This window comes from Typopeltis vanoorti, chromosome 8 (genome assembly GCF_054136105.1).
Source record: "Typopeltis vanoorti isolate ZY-2024b chromosome 8, IOZ_Tvanoo_1.0, whole genome shotgun sequence".
In the NCBI taxonomy this organism is placed as follows: domain Eukaryota; kingdom Metazoa; phylum Arthropoda; class Arachnida; order Uropygi; family Thelyphonidae; genus Typopeltis; species Typopeltis vanoorti.
Window position 1 is genome coordinate 139,662,616 of NC_143556.1, and position 17,547 is coordinate 139,680,162.

General features: G+C 35.3%; 1 long non-coding RNA gene across 3 annotated transcripts in view; it reads left to right on the forward strand.

Moving 5' to 3' along the window:
* The window catches only part of LOC150104384 (uncharacterized), a 756,755-nt gene that overhangs the window by 612,144 nt on the left and 127,064 nt on the right, over positions 1-17,547 (forward strand). The window lies entirely within an intron of this gene.

Sequence of the window (17,547 nt, forward strand, 5' to 3'; positions counted from 1 at the left end):
ACTTACTTATTCGTAGTATCACTTCTTGAATTTAAGCAAAGGATCTTGATACGTGGTGAATTCCGCCGAAAATGTGTTGTCTGTGTTTCAAGTACCAAAAACAAGTAATTATTCATTGAAACTAGTTTTTTTTAATTCATAAGTGCACAGTTAGTGTACCTACGGTGTAAGCTGATTCGAACACGCACAAGACGTTTTGAAGCTGTGGCGAGCATCTCAACAGCGCGATGTTAACTGTCATATTATACCACCTAATAGACTATAATCATCATCATATGCTATAGAATAAACCTAATAGATGCAAGCAAAAGTATTCTTGCCATCTAAACACTGAAGCCTGGGCGACATCAGATCCGAACTGTCAAACATTGCCTATAAATAAATTTTACAGAATTTATGGAGACGTTGACAGTTAAATATTTATTGAAACATGAAGTATTTTTATCGCCAGGGATATTTTGGTTTGACCCCCCCCCCAAAAAAAAAAAAAATTTTTTTTAGCATTCATCTCTTTATTTTTTTGGCTGTTTCGTGGTTTTATTTCGCGATATTTTTTTTTCATCTTTTATATTTGGAATTATTTCACTTTAAGTTTTCGCAGTGTATTTGCATAATGAACTCTTCTATTAGGACTTCAGTGAGCTCATACTGATTCTATTAGTGAAGAATTATGCGATTTCGATTGTGTGAGAGGTTTCCTCTGATATTTTCAAATTCTGTTCGATTTTGAACAGACCATCTTAATAATGAACAGCCGAAAGTGAAATTATAATCTCAATGGGGATAAGCTAAAATAGCATAACAAATCATGTATGGGAAGCATGAGAGAGAGCACTGGCCGCATTTACATAAGGAAAGATAATGATAACGTCAAACCCCCTGCCATGACGTGATGACGATTAATGATATCTTTGAAGTTCCATCTTTTACGGAGGTCTATATAGACTTTCTTTCCTCTGTTAAGATATGGGGCAACAACTGAGAAAATCACTTATTTATCCATCAAGTAATAGCTCACCGTGGGCCGTGGAGACAACACACCCTCTGTCTCAGTGATCCATGTTGCTGGAGGGGACAGTACTCAGCCCTCCTGCTGGCTCTCGACTAGATCACCTTACAGACTGGGAACTCTTAGTACCAAAAGCATTCATCAGCGACCTTATGGTGTAGGACGGGTTATCTTCATCATTTATTTGATAATGGTGATCTATAGGAGGACCTGTCACGTTTGGGCTGAAAATTTAAAACAAAAAAAAAATGTGATGAATAGTCGAGCTATTATGCTTTTCTCCCCACCTGTATACGAAATAATGCATTTGGGAAATTAAATATATGCCTGAATTACCATTGTGCGTGAGTCCTATTCTGAACCAATCCATAATCTAGTCTTGCTAAACAACTTTGAACCGGATTCGACCGATCACTGCTATATTTATTAATTCCAGTTTGAGAGTGCTTTTACATATACAGAAAGTCACTCACTTTATTCTTAATTTTTCCCTGTCTTATAAAGAGGTGTGAATATGTCTTTCTACGACTATTGGCCAATAATGAGTATTTAAGAAGAGAAAAATATATCAGAACTAACTGGATTAGGGGAGTTTTTTGAATGCGTTTGTGTAGTTATAATCTTTGTTTCATAACCTTGATCGCTACTGCTGCTTTGGATACCTTTTAAAATCCCTTGAAAATATAAGGGGATGGTGAGAACATAGTTATAGATGCCACTAGCCTACAAATATTCAAGTTAATTATTTTTGTTACTAAGTGCTACTGACTGCTTGAAATCTTTCGTATTTTTGTCTACATTTTGGTATGATGAAACCAAAAATCGTCCATAGAATGAAATGTTGAGTAAGCGAGGAAAAAGTTAGTTGTTGTTTTTTTAATATAAAATTAGCAACTTGCAATGTTCTATTTGAAGAGATGATGTTTTAAATTCTCTTATTGGGAAGATTTTATGATGAGTAGATGCAATGCTATATATCTACGAGTATTTATAAATTTTGGAACCATACCAATCGTATGAACTTTCAGTTCTGTTTAAACATCTGCTTTCTCCCCCACTCCCCAAATATTTTCCTTCCACGAGATGGGAAGGTGCAACACTCGAATGCATCTTCATAATAACCACTCCTGCAGAATTCTCTCATCACATATATGAGTGTGCCTCTTTCCTTCTCCCACCTCTGGCAATTTTCTGGCCTATTTCTTTGTTTGGCAGACAGGAGATATAAAAGTCTTACGCCACTCACGAGATCAGGGTCAGTTTCTCCTGAGCAACGTGTAGCAATTTAATTATGTACTTTTCACTTTCCCTTTCTTTAAAACAGTATCACATTCATTTTCTATTTACTGTTTCCTGACTGCACCGTTTAAATAACACTGCTGTACTTTCCCACGAGTCTCAAGTATTCGAAGATTTCTTTCTTCTGTATGTGATTGCAGAACCCAAGAAAATGAAACTCCTTTGTGGATAAACTCGTTTGCGCGAATATCCACTCTGCTAGAAGGGAAAGTCGCAGAGAATGGGAGGAAGGTGATGAGGCAGAAATATAACTCAGATTGCTGAAAGAGTAAAGGAGAGAAAAAGTGAAACAGTAGGAGACTAGAATGCGCTGTGCCTATCCTTCATGCACGCACTAGTTTTGGCTTGACGCTGTTAGTCTTGATCAGTGATGAGCAACCTTTGTTTTTCAGCGGGCCATAATTGAAAGCCTAATAACGGGCCGCAACGAATACAATATTAAATGCTTTAATATATTAATCAAAAAATTTTAATTTATGGAGTGGAATTTTTTATTACCGACATAGATTTCTTTACAATGAAAAGTTTTTTTTTAATTTGATTTACTTTTTTATTAGTAATACTTTCAATATATACACAGGTATATGTACGTACTTTTTTAATCAAAAGAAATTAAATAGCTGCTGCTGAAATTTAATTAATGAGATATTTGGCTCTGTTTCTCACAAACAATCTTTTCAATGTTGGGAGGTATGTTTGAAATTGCGACTCGAATACAATTTTTAGTAGTTCGTCATCAAGGCTATTTAGGCGATCAATTTTTACAGTTTTCATTTTCGAAAAGAGTTGTTCACACAGATAAGTACTACCAAATGTACTCATTATTTGTCTGGAATGGGTAGCCAGCTATGGAAATTTATCAGTTGTAAAATAACTCTTATAAAAGTCAATAAGACTAATATTTTGAAACTTATTTCTTAGTTCAGTTTTGCTTTGCAAATCAATTATTTCCATTTGAAATTCTTCGGGTCTATATTAAACTATATTCAACGTCTATATTAAAGGGTGATGAGAAAATATCAAAATTAGTTTCATTTTCGCGTAAGTTTTTGAACCGCGAACTGAATTCTTTTTGTAGTCTTGTATTTCCGTGCATATTTTTTTTCGTTTCAGGTGAATTTTCTTTTCTCAAAATTGGAAATGAGCCATATTATTAGATTCCAGTTGCCGATTCCAAATTTTAAGTTTATTTTCAAAGGCTTTTATTTTATCGAACATTTCATTAATAAGTTTGTTTTGTCCTTGAAGATTTACATTTAATTCGTTCAGATATTGAGTAACGTCAACGCAAAATGCAAAGTCGCACATCCATTCCTTGTCATTAATGCAAATTCTTCGGTGATGTTAAAACTAGAATCCGTTCCTTTCAAAAAGACAGCAAGTTGTGCATCACTAATATCACAACTTTAGATATTAGTATTCTAACTTAGAAATATGTCCCTGCAAAATTTCCTCAATGCTTTGCGAAATATCGTTCAATCCTTCTTGCGATTGTAAATCGCAAGAAGGATTGACGATATTTCGCAAAGTATTGAGGTTAATGAAGCAGCTCTAAATACATTTTGCCGTTGTTTAAGATTTTTTTTGCAGCGATTCATTTTGTCCTTGCAAATTGTCAAATTTTGAAGAATATTTAGTTTTATAATGCCTCTTGATGTTATATTCTTTGAGAACAGGTATCTTTTCACACCATATCAAGTGAACAGCATTGTCTTTTATGCAAGTAAAAAATAAAAAATAGTCGCATGTCCATCTTTCGTTAAATTGACGATTTTCGTCCTCAACTTTGCGTTTTTTAGCTTTTGAACTCATTGATTATTGAAACAAAGGGTTCTGTTTGTAAAAAAAAAAAAAAAAAAAAAAAAAAAAAATAAAAAAAAAAAAAAAGAGACGCAATTTTTAAAAAGAAAAAATTATATTACCTTCATAAATTTATAATTTGCTTTTGTTTTGAAAGAACTTGTATCAATAAGTTTATTCAAGAATAATGCAACTACTTTCATATATCATTAAAGTACGACTGCTCGTGCGAGACTGAAAATGCAAAGGCGAATGGCACAATCGTGGGAACTATCGTCGCGAGCAAATATTTTTCGCATGACCTCTTAACGCGTGCTTCATATATATAACACATTGTGTCTTTGGCTAAATTTTTTACACTTCATCTAAATGAAGTGCAACGTTTCGGTGGGCCGCAGGTTAGTAGTTGGAGGGCCGCATGCGCCCAGCAAGTTGCTCATCACTGGTCTAGATAACCTGACAGAGAACTGCACGTGCTGAATGTACCATTGAAAAAGACAGCTAATTTCTGTTCATTTAGAAGGAAGTCCGTTTGTGTTAGGAATTTATTTTCCTGGACGTCACACCATGACGACGTGAAGATAAAAGGTCACTAAAGGAAATTTTTCAATATAAACAAACGAAATTGCTAAGGAAAGGTGACCGTACATTTTCTTAGTATCTGAGTACGTTTTGAGAATTAAGCAGAATGTTTTAGCAATAAAAAGGAATTCCATGAAGATATAACTCTAAAAATCATTATTATAAATAATTTCATGTGATCCGGGTTCCTATTAAAAAAGAAAAAATATTAGTGGCCCTAGAAAGAAGTCAGGTGGCGGCACAAATTTCCGAGAAATGCCAAACCTGCCCACCAATATAGCACATACCAGGCAATAGATTGTTTACGAAACATGGCATAGCATAATTGCCAGCAGCAGTCCTTTGTTTCCATTGTGGTCTAAAACCTTACTTTTCTGTTTTACGTAACCTTGGAATAACTTGAGTTATATTTGGGTCCATAAGTTTCATCAATGGCTTTGATGACCTCTATCGAAATGACCGGCATTAAGGACAGGAGCATGGGATGTCTTGTTAGTTTCCTCTGACCGTGACCTTTTGAGCAAAGGTATGTCGAGATGAAGCCGTTACTATCGCGAATTCTTCCAGTATTGTATGAGGAGAAAGTCGGGAACATTACAAAGATAAAATCTTTACAGATGGCGCTGTAATACCATCTTCATGGTTTGTGGTTTCAGTTTCATCATGTTCTCGTATTACTTAATGACTGGCAAATGCATATTTCAAACAAAGGAAGCTGTTCAAGAAGATTTGCTGCCCATTAAAAGTTCTTTTTTTTTTTTCTATCTGTGGTCATCTTTATTAACAGCGCTCTTTTTAAATAGCTTCCGTGAAGAACATAAATTGCATCAACGTGCGATTATAAACTGTTCATTCATCTGCATTAACAAGAGGCGTGTTTTATTATTTTGAGAACGAACGGTTTGGTAAAGGCTCAATGACGCCATCGTTCATGTGGCGGTTATATCAGCTTCCGAAGGGAAGTTATTTCACCAGAAATGGTACAGTCACAAATAATTCATTGAGCTGCTTGGAAAAAACTATAGGAAGTGGTATCCTTCATGTTTTGAAAAGTTTGTATATATATAAACAGAAATAGAAAGTCATGCAGATACCAGATACTTAAAGAAGATTGAAAGAACAATACAGTACTTTATGCAATCTGTGTGCGTGCAACAAACAGGGAAGGTTCTCTCACTGATCGGCCTCAGCTAACTTAAATTCAGGCTTCCCATTGTTTGCACATTTATAAGTCCATATTCTAGCCAGTGCCATGTTTTGGCAGTCAGTGGTATTCCAGCTTATGGTGTATTATGGCCGCCTTATGATGTATTCTTCCGAGTTGGTTTAATACTGGGTGGCTCATAAGTCACGAAGGGGTTTAAACATTTAATAACTTTAATGATAAATTCCAAAGTGGTATACGTGTTTTTATTTATACTGGATATATTTCCTCTACATGTTTCGTTGTCTATGTGGCGAATAACATCATCCTGAGGTTGCCTAATATAAGTAAAACCCGACAAAAATTAAATGTTTTCTAAAAGCATGTTACGTGCAGTCTCTCCATTGGTGCGTAAACTCTGTATGTGATTGCTGGCATAGGACAGGTCTTTAATTTTACACATGTCAATTAGTGATTTCCAGTCGAGAAGGATTATTCCTTGATTTCTATTTAGTGTGCCTTTTGAGCGAGTGGCCTCAGAAAAATCAAGGAATGATCCTTCACGACATTGGAAGTCATTAATTAACATGTGCCACATTGAGGATCTCTCCTATGCCAGCAGTCACATACAGAATTTACAGAACAAGGAAGAGACTGCGTAACATGCCCTATAATACTCGTGATTAAAGTCTATGTGAGTTTTTTTTTCAGTTTATAGATATTTATAGTTAACGTTTATAGTTTATTTATAGTTAAAATTTATTTATAGTTAACAGACATTAGCGGCTGCTAATATCTGTTAACTTTTTGACGTTAAATTTTTGTCGGTTTTTACTTATATAGTATGGCGCAAAAAAAAAGTATTGAATAACTACAACGAGATATTTTATGGCGTAAACGGGTTTATTAACAAAGAAATATGTTTACACCTGATGATATATATACATCCACAACTATCGGTGGAATCTTGGTTGAATAAAGCATTAACGACACGGTAGATTACGTGCTCAAAACGGGCACGTTGTCTTTCAAGACAGATTTCGTAGCGCTTGAGAAGATTCTGTCATCTTGGAGAACAAGGACTGGGACATCTGCTGTCATGTAATTTTATTCCTTAGTTCATCAAGGTTTGAAGGAGGGTCATGGTGGAATATCCATTCCTTCAACACACCCCAAACGAAGGCATCAAGTCACATCTCCTGATCTCTCCAGATCAGGAGAACGTGAAGAGTATAGGAATCTTGTGAACCTCGAAATGAGCCTCCCGGGGATGAAATGTTTTTGCACGATACATCCTATGCAAATCCTGGATGAACTGAACCAACACATTCGCGATGGAGCGTTTGCTATTCAAGGTCACGGTTACACCGCCTTCTTCGTTGAAGTAGGGCCCAATTATGCTATGGCTGAAAACCGCACACCGTGTGGTGGTGAACTTTTTGCTGAGAAGTAGTTTCTCTTGGACAAATTCAGGTCTCGAGAAACAATGAAAACTGTAGGTTCGTCTGTTTACATGACCTCTTAGATGGAAATGCGCTTCGTCCGAGAACCAGACATTATGGAGGAAGGACGAATCTTCATAGAAATTTGCCAGCACGCGTGCACAGTATTTCCGCCATGCAAAGTAATCCGTTGCTCTTAAACACTGACCCACCTGAATGATGTCCCATTCAGGTGGGTCACAGAGCGTTTCGGAGACTGCTCCAGCACACGTCCGTGATTCTTATTTGGGTTAACAATTCGTGGTCTCTCCGCATGCCTTTTGCATTCCGGCTCCGACGTTCGGTACGTCGGAACCTCTCGATTTAGCAATGATAACACTATTGCTTTGGGCACGCTTACGGAAACGACGAACAAACTGCTTACAAACATGTCGTAGTCTTGACCCATTTGCTCTATCAGCTCTGTATGAACTGCAACAACAATGCTCAACAATAAGCGTCTTTTCTTTTAACATCAACACCATTGCTACAATTCAATGCAATGGCGTAGACGCTACACTGGCTCTTCTATTAATGTGCATGCATTCGAACAGCATATCTCATAGCGCGTGTACTGAGGGGGGGGGGGTATCCAAGTTCAGTAGTTTTTTTTGCGCCATACGTAATAACCTCCCGATGATGCTCTTAGCCATATAGACAGCAATACATATAAAGGAAATACATCTAGTATAAATTTAAAAAAAAATATCGTACAGGAAAACCTCGCTTAACGCGAATTCGATATGCGGATAATCAGTTAGCGCGATTGAGTGAAATTATGCTATTTCCTGCTTTAAGCTAGTGATTAATCAGTTAACACGATTTTTTTACCTTACGCGAAATTTTTTGCCCCCAATCTGCAGCGAGTGGAAAAGCTGGAAGTCATTAAGAGACATGAAAGTGGCGCTAGTAATACAATGATTGTACGAGACCTGGGATACAGCGAGTCTGCAGTTTGGACTATATTAAATAAGAGCAAAGAACAAGAAAAGTTGCTACTGCTTTTTTAAGCACGTAGATCACCTGAATTTGAAGCCATTTAATGATCGAGGTGGAGCGTCTGCTATCACTCTGGATTAAGGATTATAACCAAAAAAAGAATACCGCCAAGTACAGGAAATATTCAGGCAAAAGCTCTGAATATTTTTATATCACATCATTGAAAGAGACCAAATTTCAAGAGGAATTTGGAAGCTTTACTGCGGGTTTAGGATGGCTTGACCGCTTTAAAAATCGAATTGGACTGCACTGCACAGAGTAAGAATAAATGGGGAATCTGCTACTGCTGATAAAGATTCTGCTGTTAAGTTTCCTGAAGAATTGCAAAGCATAATTTTGACGATCTGCAAATATTCAACGTCGACGAAATTGGTCTGTTTTGGAAGAGTATGCCAACAAAAACTTTCCTAGCTAAAACTGAAGCATCTCAACCAGGATACAAGTATCTAAAGATCGTCTTATGCTTTTATTAGGAGGCAATGCAGAAGGCGACTTTAAATTCAAGCCTATCTTAGTTTATCGTGCGCAAAATCCAAGATCTAACATTATTGAAGAAATCAGCACAACTGGAAAAGAACTTAGATTTAATGAACTAGATAATGAAGATGTGAGAAACTTGCTCGATTCCCATTCAGAACAGTTAAGAGAGAGAGAGCAATGTTCTTCTAGTTGATTTCCTTCAACTAGAAGAACAGCGTGCATATGAAGAAGAAGATATGGAGTGCGAACAAGAAGAGAATGTTACAACTAAGCTAACTTCAAAAGAACTTGAGCTAATTTTCGATCACATCGAATATGCTAAGAAAATTTTGTTTGACGCTGATCCTAATATGGAACGAAGCTTTAAAGTCCACCGAAATCTTGATAAAGCGATAGCCAGTTTAGACGTTAAATAAAAATTTAAGGAATTGATTTTTATTAACTTTAATTTTATCCCCTAATATAGCTTATACTGTAAATTTTTTTGCACTAACTGATGGATGAATTATAATTATTCCTATTATTTGTTGTATTCGCTTAACGCGAATTCACTTAGGGCACATTAATTGATGGATTAATTAATCTTGTTAAGCGAAGTTTTCCTGTATACGAGTTAAAACCAGGTATTTATCATTCAAGCAAATCTACTTTAGTGAATAGCATACAGAAACGTTTAATAACTTTTTTTATTAATTATTTGTATTCCTTTGCTTTATTATAATGAAATACAGAACCAGGAGATTTTTATTAGTTATGAGCAATGCTCATTACTATTCAATCAAGATTTCCTCATAGGGAAGGAAGAGTCTGGACCGGGAAATACCCAGCAAGAACCAAAGCACAGATAGATCACATATTAGTAAATGGATTCGTTCCATTAAAAACTGTCTAGCGTATTGTACAGTAGAACTGAGATCCGATCACAGAATCCTTAGTGCTCATATAAAACTAACTCTTCTGTCCACAAATTCGAGAAAATTAGGAAAACATCCTTACAATTAGCAGCACCTTAATCCATCAATAGCCTGTATATTTCAGGAACAAATAGCAAAGGAAATAGAACAACGAAATTTGGAATGTACTCAGATCGATTCCCTCATACTTCATGAAACTATTCAATACTGTGCCCAGAAACTGCTGGACAATAGACCAAGACCGCAGAAAACCGACTGGGTCAGCCCCTCGACAGTAGAGCTCCGACACACGAGAAATAAGATCGTCAAACAACATATCTGTCAATACAATTCTAAACCTGACACATACCTATTAAACTTTGTTATCACCAGTCACTTTAAAGCTGACCGTGAACCCATTTGTAAACGCCATATGTCTCGATTTGGAAAGAGCCAACCGTGCAGAAAATCAAAAAAAAAAAAAAAAAAAAAAAAAAAAATTTTTCAAAAAGTCAACCAACTGCGTAAAAAAGCCACAACCAAAAAACGTTAATAGAGTGGTCGGGGAAAATGGAGAAGCCTTCCAAACCACAGCGGAACTTCTCACGGAATGGAGAGCATATTTTCATGGATTATATTATTAAATGCTGACCACGCGGTTCATACCTCTCCCACCTATACCGCTTCATATATAAATCACCCTTTACTAGGGATACACACAACTAACTTCACTCTAGGTGAACTAAGAAGTGCTATAGGACAACTAAAACCAAACAAAGTTCCAGGACCTGACACTATTGCTCCTGAAACCATCATCTATGGAGGCAAATACGCTAAACGCATTACTTTTGAACATTTGTAACATTGTACTAAACACTGGAATTGCTCCAGCAGATTGAACCAGGGGATACATCCTTCCCATCCTAAAGAAAGGTTCCCAGACCAAAATGACAAACTACAGAGGAATTAGCCTTATCTCCACCGCTTTAAAAGTGTTTACAATAGAATATTATTAAACAGGATTCAACCAACCATCACTCCCCTCCTCAAAAAAGCCAAGCGGGATTCCTCAGGGGAAGAAGTACTATAGAATAAATCCATTGTATTAGAAGACTAATAGAAGGTTCCAGGAACAAACAGCTACCTGTCGTTCTTATCTTCATCAACTTTATCAAAGCTTTTGACAGTATTAACAGATCCAAACTTTTTGAAATTCTGTCCCATTATGGCATACCAGACAAAATCATTAAGGCAATACGGGCTCCCTACAAAGAGTTTGAAGCACAAGTCCTAGTCAATGGAATGTTAACTGACCCAATCCCTATCTACAGGAGTCTTCCAATGGGACGTTCTCGCTTCCTTTCTCTTTATAATAGCCTTGGATTATATCTTTCAATAAACTAACTCGCATTTTGGCATTGAATTGCACTTCAATCAATAAAGTGTCAAGTTGCAAGAACTCATCTACGCAGATGATGTCGTTTTACTTGATCCAGATTACAACACAGCTCAACGGCATCTGGACGAACTTATTATCCTCGTCAACATGGTGGGATTAAAAGTTAATTTTTCCAAAACTAAAGTTCTACCCATTTTGGCCGACGGTTCCTTATATCACCTTAACTCCAAAATCGAAAATGTACATACCTTCAAATATGTTGGCTCTTATATTATGGACACTGAATACGATACAAATGTCCGAAAACAAAAGTCATTAGCAGTCTTTGGTACTATGACCCCATATGGAAATCCTCTCTTGTCTGCTTGGAAACCAATCAAATTCCTCTACTATTGATCACACAACACTCCCAATTGGACTGGATTGGAAATCAGCTGAGACACCCGATTGCTCCTTATCATGAGGCGCTCCTCTTTTATGATTCTCTCATTGGCAAAAGAGGAAGGGAAGACCTAGACAACAGTTTTATCAATATATTAGTCATATCATATCATATCTCCCAACAATCCGCTAACTGTCAAGGACATTTACATACGTGCACAAAATAGGACTCTATGGCGAGAAGTAACCAGGTCACTTGTAAATTTTACTCATTGACCCCCTTGTCTCTTTGTTTGCTTTATGTAAAACTTAAGGTAAATAAAAGATGATGATGTTATTAAATATTAAATCCCTTTGACTTATGAGCCACTCTATACTACCCAGAGGTCTTCTCAGTGAATGCTGGCATGTGCTTTTTTAAAATCTAGAATATAGACAGGCTGATTATATTCCTTTTATCTCTAAAATTTTCTTAGTGTAAAAATCTGGTTAACTGTGGACCAGATTTTTTTACACTGAATCCTGCTTGGTATTCGCCTACGTTTTCTTCAGCATATAGCAAGATTCCTTAATATTTTTAGTATACTATAGATACAAGTTTGTAACATATGGACAGAAGCGTTATCCCACTTGTATTTTTCACATTCATGTTTGTTTCTTTATATATCTATCTATATATATATATATATATATATATATATATATATATATATAGATAGATAGATAGATTAGTATAATGTAATTCTTTCCAATTTGAGAGTAATTCTGATTTCACATATCAAGTTTATCAGTTCATGTATTTTTGTAGTTAATTCGCTGCTACCATATTTTATGAGTTTGGTTACAGTTCCATCGCTAGTTGGTGCTTTATCTTTTCTGGGTTGTTTCATGCTTTCTTCTTTTACTTTGTCTAGTGAAGTTTTAAATATGTCTTGTGTGTTCAATTTAAAAGTCTCAGCTTATTCATTGTAGTTTAGAAGTTCATTAAATTCCTCTCTCCATATGTTTGCTATTTCATATTTTATTAACTAATGTTTGTGTATTGCTGGTGGTGATTATTGTTTTGAGTTTCTAATTTCGTGGAAGAATTTTTGTCGTTATTTAACCTAAATTATTTCCGTATTTTTCAATCTGTAAACAATTTTTGTTGTTGTCTGATTATTTTAATGGCTCCCTTTCTGCTCTCTTTGTATCTGCAAGCAGCGTGAACACAAATAGATTATTAAGCCAATTAGTTGCATTTTTTATTTTTCCTTACTGCCAGTTCACATTCGTGATTAAACCATTTCTCGTTGTAATTTCATTTAAATTCCAATTAAGTTTTATTCTCCTACTTTTATCTATCCTTCATATGACTCCAGAAGCTTTCAATATTTGTGCTCCCTTTTAGTTGATTATTTTTCAATTTTTAAGTCATTCTCATATTTTCTTCTCTCTGTTTTATCCGTTTTTTTTCTAATATTTTATCTCAGTTGATTCCTACTTGCTGAAAACTATTTGCTGTCTGTTTTGATCCTAAAATAGCTCTAATTAGAAAATGATCACATCACACTCAGCTCCTCAAACTTTGAATGTTTATATGTCTGTGTCTTTTATCGATTATGTCATGATCTTATTTGTTTAAATGTATATCCATTAGGAAACTTCCATGTTTGTTTATGTATAAGCTCTCTCAAAAACATAATACTACTTAATATTAAATTTCCCTATGCAGCCAAACTAATCAGGCTTTCTCCATTAATATTTTTCTTCATGAATACTTTGGCTTCCAATAATTCTTTTATATATTTCTTCCATTCCGGTTTTTGCATTCAGATCTTCTAATAGGATGATTATATCGATTTTCCGTTTGTTTTTTTTTTTTGAGTATAACTTCGAGTTTTTTTTTAGAATTCAGGATTTATTTTCTCTTCTGCAACTTTTATAGGTGTATGTACAGTAACAAAAGATATCGCGAAGCATTTGTCTTGTACGCAAAATGTTTATTCTTTCATTATAAGCTTCAATTCAGTCAGTCACAGATGAGCATAATATTGTCCTGATATTGAAATTGTGCAATGTTCATACTTATCCCAGTTGTTTCAGCTTTAAATAAAAGGTTATCTTTCGTCGTATTAGCTTCTCTGGCCGTCTTGTATCGTTATATATCCATTTCAGTCATGTGTGAGTTCCTGAGATGTTTCAGCTCTATATAAATCTCTCACGTTCCATAAACCTATTCATAACCCTTTATTCCAAAGCTTGGGGCAGATATCCATTTAATTCCATCCAGTGAAGCATACTTGATGCTTGTTTCATAACTAGTAGGTCTTTTGATTGATGGGTTATCCGCTCCATACTCAGCCTCCAAACTTGGAGAACTGGGGAAAATCTTAGTCGTCTGATCTCTCTCCCCTTTAACCACTCCAGCCTGGGAGACCCTGCTGGTAGCAGTGCTATCGCCAGTATAGTTATCAGAATCAATCATAGAGATACGCAAATCCGCTGCCACATGAAGAAGAATCGGTGGAGAGAAAGCGGGTCATTATAAAGAGCAATTCATAGTCTATATTTAAGCTGAAAGTCAGCAGTTATAATTAAATGATGAATAAGAATGTGGTTTGATAAAAATTATGTAAGATAAGGTGCACACTATCTCCACTGTTATTCATACTCCTTGCGGATTATATTATGAAAAACGTGGCATGAAACCAGACATCAAAACCGTACGTGTTTTTCTTGGGCTCTTTAGTTAATACGAATGATGTTATAATATTAAATAAATCCAGTACATGACTGGGATTTATTTAAGACCTACATCTTGAAGGGAAATCTCCAGAACAAGCAAAATATTTCAGATATTCATGAAAAATTTATAGTGAATAAATTGATAAATGGAATAAACATAGTAGGTGACACCTACTAATATAGTAGGTGTCCCCTACTAATATAGTAGGTTTTTGGACACCTACTAATATAGTAGGTGTCCAAAGAATAAATTAATATGGAATAAGAGAGAAGTTAGTCAAAACACTAAACGAAGTGTATACAAGATGATGGACTTCAAACCACTTTTAATTTAGATCTGTGTTGGAAACAGAGCAGTTGATCGAGATTGGAGTGCACAAATATGAGAGTTCTGGCAAAAATTAGGGGGCCAGAGCAGAACTATTCTAAGGTATTATGTCCACTTAAGCAGAATGGGAAAAGAAAGATTAGCAAAGCAGGTGTCTGATGTCGGGAAAAGACCCAGAGGAAGACCGAAATCTAGGCGAACTGATTCAGTAAAAAGTTCAGAAGACTGATAAAAAATATAAGACCTTACAAGATATCAGCACTAAGAGATAAGACTGATTCGGAGGAATATTTCGATAGGAGCTTACTAATAATGTAAGCTTATTGTAGTATTTTGAATATCCCTTTAAGGGGTGTGTGTGTATGGTTTTACAATTTGTAGTATTGTTTTCTGTTTGATATTTGAGTCTCGTCTACGAAAGGATATAAACTTTATAAACATACTCTGCACATTAGTTCTGTGGGTGAGCTGAGGATTAGAAGCTAACTAATCCTCAATCGACTTAAAAATCCGATGTTACAAAAATGTCGATTTGACACGAGAGATCTAAATTTGAAAATAATAATAATAAAGAAAGATATTTTCCCGTAACTCTTTAAGTTTTCCCTTCATCTCAACACCTTGCACATTCCTTGATACGATGAAATAATTGTATGCACTGAAACAAATACACAACAGCACAGATTACTGGTTAGCGACGGAAGGTCACTAGGACATTCAGCACTCCCCAAGTTCAAGGACGACACGTGGCAAACTGATCGGGAAAAAAAAAATCTTCTGTGTAGAAAGACGCGATTGTGAACACACGCTATAATAACTAATTTTCTGTATTTCTTGGGCTGCGATCTGTTGGTGAAGCTCTAATAATAAATGAAACAAAAAGAAAGAAAAAAAATTGTTAACAATGATGAAGGTACGAGAGTATCGAATCAGACAAAGTAGCATTTCATGAGTGTTAGAAAGGTGTCTTTTTAAATTCTTTAAAATTGAACCTGAATAGATGTGTTAAAAATATATATAAAGTAGTTTGTTATCGCTGTAATAAAGGGTTGCTATTTTTTTTTAAGTGAATTGTTGAAGGCGTCGTCATTAACGAGCGGTCATGACCTGCATAGGTGTCAGAGCACAAGCTAGGAGTCAAATACCTGATTCAAGTTAAGGTTAATATGATTGGTACGGAGCTTACTGCATCTGTTGTGACTGGTATTTGTAATTGCAAGTTTCTTTAACTTGTTTTTACTTTCAGTTCCCATTTCAGAATTCATGCCAGCAGTCGTCACAATTTAAGAGAATATCTTTGGATTACCAGTACTAATCTTGGTATATTTCGATAATTTCAAAAATGTTTGCAAGTCAACACTCTCCAAAGACATTGATTCATCACTTCTTACAATCTTATTATTATCATCTTAGAATTCATTTCTAAAAATAAAATAAAAAATCAAATTAATATTATTATTTGATACAGCATTTTTGTGTTTACTTTATCAAATGTATTATTCGTCTGTTACTAAGTACTTTCCGTATACATAAGTCATAGAGGATGCGATTTTATTGGAAAGATCTGGCTTTCAAAATCAAGTTATATCCGATATCGATACGGAACCGAGAAATTCGTGAGTACCGAATCGGAAATGAAGCAACATCGAATACGTTACTTTTAGTTATGAATTGCGAACAATTAAAAGGAAAAAATAAAAATAAAAACTTAGAAAGAAACTGCGTAAGTCGGCAGCAGATGTGAGTTACTCCAGAAACGAAAGTTTTGGTTATAACCAAAGATGATGCGCATTCCTTTTTATTGGCATTATTTCTTTGCAGATGTATGCAATGGTTTAGAACATTTAAATGTGAACCTTTGCCTGCCAGGTTGACCCACCAGTTAACGTACCCCCCCCCCCTCTCCAACCGAAAGGTTGTGGATTCGAATCCTTGATGTGAACATGAATGTCTGTGAATGTTTCCAGGTGGTTGATGATTTCACCCCCCGGTATAAGATCACGTCCACACTTATTGGAGACCCGAAGTCACGTATGATGTCTAGAGTAAAGTTTCTGGGCAATGTAGAAATATTTGTTTAAATATTTAAATGTTGTTATAATAGTCATATTTTTAAATACGTAATTAAAAGTAAAAAAAAAATTAGCCCACCTCTGGTATTAATATATTATAGGTTTATAACCTTAGGGGGAATTCACTGGACCAAATACACAAGACATTATTAACTTGGGTAGACTAAGGCATTTATTTTATTTTAATATATCGAATATATTTTTGTTTTTAATTGAATTTTTTTTACCCTATTTTTATTATTTTTCATTGAGAAGTAATGAAGAATTACTGCAAATTCTGGATTACTCTTGAGCGAGTTATCCGTGCACGCCATGGCCATGAAGGAGGAGTGCAAGAAGAAAAAAAAAAAAAAATTATAGTAGTTTGAAGGCGGTGGCAAGTATACTTTTATAGTCTGTCATTGAAAAAATTATGCAAGCATAATTTCTGCTTCAGCAACAGTTTAAATTGGAGGATTTTTCCCCTGTGATATACCCTCAGCCATTCCGTTCACTGTTTTTCTGTCACCTTGATAGTTCCTAATATTTTTCTCTCTGACGAGAGAAATGGAGTAGTTAACAGTTCATCTTGTATTACTCGCTCTCGCTTTTCTTATGTCTAATCTTCACCCGATGAATCTTCCGTACAATTAAATTTGAAGTGTTCAACCCTTATTAGTATGGATAACTGGAAACTGCCCAGTCTGGGTTTAAATACATAAATAATCAGACTCTGAACTTTTCAACCATCACGTTTCTTTTTTTTCCCTTTAATAAGTGAGTAAGTTAGCGAGTTGATTGGAGAGATGTAAGTTTATAATTTCTTGAAAAGATATCGGGTTTGAAACTAAGTCTCCAAGTCAACCTATCCATTAAAAAAAAAAACCTTGATCTCCAGAACATATTCAAGTTATTAAACTAAAAATACCTGAAAAGTGTCCATGTTCTACTTATGTGTTTGAGTACATAATCTG